The sequence below is a fragment of the Agelaius phoeniceus genome, chromosome 4 (genome assembly GCF_051311805.1).
Source record: "Agelaius phoeniceus isolate bAgePho1 chromosome 4, bAgePho1.hap1, whole genome shotgun sequence".
In the NCBI taxonomy this organism is placed as follows: Eukaryota; Metazoa; Chordata; class Aves; order Passeriformes; family Icteridae; genus Agelaius; species Agelaius phoeniceus.
The window spans coordinates 5,059,931-5,063,658 of record NC_135268.1 but is presented as its reverse complement, the minus strand read 5'-3'; the positions used below and the strand labels follow the sequence as shown (position 1 = coordinate 5,063,658).

The window sequence follows — 3,728 nt, the reverse complement described above, 5'->3', positions numbered from 1 at the left end:
TCGTACCTGTTTGCTAACTGGATAAGGCAGCACCAGAAAAAAATCAGTGGGAAGTAAATTATCCTGGGATAAGAGTGTGTGACACACCAAGGACAAAGAGAGAGGAGACTACCAAGCCTTCTGACATCTTTAGAATGTATAAAACCTTTTCCTGTCTTCTTCTCCAGCAGAAGTAGCATTGGTTTTGGCTGTGTACCTGGACACCAGACTTAGAAATATCTGGGCTGCTCCTGCTTGAGGAAGACAGTAAGACACAAGCCAGATCTTTTGGCTGACCTACAGGGCTTTTCATTTAATTTCTTTCTGGTCACATTTCTTGAACACAGGGCTTGCTTTACAGACAGGGTGGTCAAAGCAGCAGTTCCACTGCTCATTCACATTAATTTAATTTAGATATTTACAGACATATATGCAAAAGTATTTGTTCAGGTGCTGCATTCAGAGGGGCAGTTGCTCCCTGACAAAAACTGATGCACACAAAATTACTTTGCAGAAAAGGAAGCCAAAATGAATGCATGTTTAATAATACAGGAGGCAATTCCCAAAGTGCTTAGCACAGCTTGGATTATGCTTCCGGATGTTTGTGAGATCTTTCACTGCAGGTAGTGATAAAAAAAGGGCCGAGTTGGCTTGATCCATTAGAAAAAACAATTGAATTCTTTCTTGTTTTCTTCAGAGTCAGTTGGCAGTGTGGGAGAGGTAGACATTCTCCTGATGTTGGATGGAAACACCATCATATGGCTTTTTTGGAGTTTCATTGTGAACTTGGACTCTGAGGCAGCCTCTGGGTGACTGGGGAGATGGTAAGTGGAAGCACAGATACACACTAATTTCTGGCCCTGTATATTTTTGGTGCATAAGAAGATGGTGCATTCCAGAAGAGTTGTACTGAAGCATCTTCAGAGATGTGGCCACAACTGGCTCATTTTTGGAGGCAGTCGAGGAAGGGTGGCAATCAGTCTCATTGTACTCAGAGAAATTTAGAAACCATCTACCATTTAGAAAACATGTACCAGAAATTTAGAATACATGTACCATGTACAGTAATGATGGTACATGTTCTCTCTGCTCAAGAAGATTGGGAAAAGCCATTTATCCCTCAAAAACAAAAAACAAACAAATAAGAAAGAAAATACTAAAAAAAATTTGACTTTCAAAGGAGAAATAAAGATACACACATGACCTTAACTCTGATCTATGGCAATTTATGCCATGCTGATATAGATTAATGTAAGTTTTGCAAGATGATTTACTCATTAACAATGGTGGCATCCAATCATATGAATAACAGATACGTCTGAAATTTATATGATTGATAAGGTATGTCTATACAGTTGCAGACATGCACTCTCTCTATAAATATATATAAATATGCATGGGGTTTTGTGTGTCATACCTGTCATTTAAATATACAAAGATAGATGAATTTTACAGAACTTTCCCATTTTGGGAGATGTTCCCAAGGAATCTCGTACCCACTGGGATGCACTGGCTCCCAGCACCACAGTCAGGGTGTGGCATGTAATTATAAGAGTAAATCCATGTGTAAAACCAGAGGCATTTGGCATGTGCTTGCATCCCTGTCGTAAGTCATCCTGCTTAGCATGATAAAATAACATTGGAGCAGAGATAGCACAAGTTTTTTATACATCAAAACAGAGTACAGACCCTTCCCCAGCTGTGGTTATGTGCAGAAATCACAGCCCCATAATGTTGTGCATTCTAGGCTGTTGTTACCTGGATTAGTTTAAGCTGGGATGTTTACCATCATGTGCATTGCAGTCACCATTTCAATATCTTTATTTTTTCTTTGCGTCTAAAGTCACTGTAGAACTTCCAGAAATCCTTTACCACACCACTGAAATAAGAAGAAGAAAGAGAGAATGCCAACTTTGATCATTTCTCTTAGAAGGCAGCATTTCTTGAGAGCTGGAGGGAAAGTGCTGTGGCTCAGAGCTGCTGATTACTGTGGAACTCATGAATTATTAGGTAATGAAGTATTTTGCCATGTAAGCAATTAAAGGTCCTGTCATCTACTGAGCTGGTGATTCCAGAGCCACATTTGTGTCTTCGTGACTGTTTATGAAGCCACACAAATTTTTGTGTCTGTTCAGATGCCAGGCTTCTTCATTTCCACTTGGTGCACACACACAGGGTGCAGAAATGGCTACAAAGAGCCTGAAGCCTCAGAGAGGATTTCTCAGTAAGTCTGAGGTGTCATCTACTGGCTGTGGTCAGGATGGGGTTTGATGGGGGAAACTGAGCATTGTTCTTTCCCCAGCAGTGGGGAAGATACTGTTCAATGGCTCAAGGCAGGAGCCTCCTAAGTAAGCTTGTGTCTGGATATGATTTAAACAATTTCTTGTGTGGAGAGTAAAATTTATTATCTGAAAAAGCCATAAAATGACTACATGTTCTGCACACCCTGGTATTTCGGATCTGTCAAAAGAGGACACATCTTGTCTGCAATGATGTAGAAACTGAAATACTAAAATAGCTGGCTGTTGAAATAAAATAAAAATAACAGGATGAGATGACAATCAAAAAATCTTTTAAAGTTCCAGAAATAGATTTGCCCCTGAAGAGAATAGGTTTTTGTACAAGTAGGATCAAAAGTTTGCACAATTGGAGAACAAATCTGTCTTTCTTCTGATTCCTAATTCCTTATTGTTTGGGCACCTGAGAGGTGCTACAAAATGTTTTGGAACTCTGCATCTCAGGCATATCAGTTGTTTGGTTTTACTATAGCATATGACTAATTTTTTTTTTTTTTCAGCTGGGAATTCATTCTTAAACAAAAGCTGCTTTACAGCCAAGAAAGATCCATGATCCCAAGTGCTAAACCCAGAGCTCTGGTTCTTTCAGAGCTCGAAACACTTGAAAATTTGGAAGCGACAACAAATTGGTTGTGAAATGAAATCACTCCACCAACATTAGGGGGATTTTGCAAGTAATCCTTGGCTTAGTCACCAGGTTATTTTAACTGTGGCCCTCTGCTTCTGATGCAGATATTTCCAGTACTGAGAGGAAACTGTGAGTGGAAGCTTTCAGATGCGGCGTGATTAAGTCAAGGATATAAAGATATGGATCTCTGAGGAGCGAGGACATGAACCCAAGTAGGACTGATTTGCTTTCCAGCTTTTTAAGAGCTCATGTTAAAGCACCCAGCTCTGTCAGTGGAGCTCAAGAGGCAGCTTTTACATTGCAGCTACATGGTGTCTGTAATAGTGTTCAGTTATCGTGCTAACGGTAAGTGAGGGATCTGCAAAAATTTTCCAGATTTCTAGGAGAAAAAAAAAAAAATAAAATGAATGCAGTCTGCTTTGCATAACTGTCTGCAGTGAGCAATAAAATGGCTGTAACAGGGATCATTGGTTTGCACATGGAAAAAAATATAGGTTTTCTATATACTTGCAATGCATTTGCTTAAAATTTATTGCACATGTATTTAAAATATATATCCCCTGTATAAAATAGTCTGTTTAAAATGGGACAACTTTGCCAATTTTCATAATATTTCAAATATGTGGTATAACAAAATGCATTCGAAGTATCATTAAAAACTGATACTTTAGGTGGAACATGTGAATGGGGTTGTTTGTTGTCTTGAGCATCTTTAAAGAAGCACAAGTGTGGAGCATTTTTCAGATACATGACCGAGAAGAACAAAATTGAGATTCCCCCTCCCCTTCTGGGCAACCTGTGACAAGATTTAGTCCAAAATGATA

At 39.2% G+C, this 3,728-nt stretch overlaps 1 long non-coding RNA gene across 1 annotated transcript; it reads left to right on the top strand.

Moving 5' to 3' along the window:
* The first annotated feature begins 723 nt into the window (after positions 1-723).
* On the top strand, positions 724-3,133 carry LOC143693859 (uncharacterized). The gene is made up of 3 exons (XR_013181843.1): positions 724-803; positions 1,823-1,989; positions 3,009-3,133. It is a non-coding gene; the product is annotated as an uncharacterized LOC143693859 (long non-coding RNA).
* The last annotated feature ends 595 nt before the right edge of the window (positions 3,134-3,728 follow it).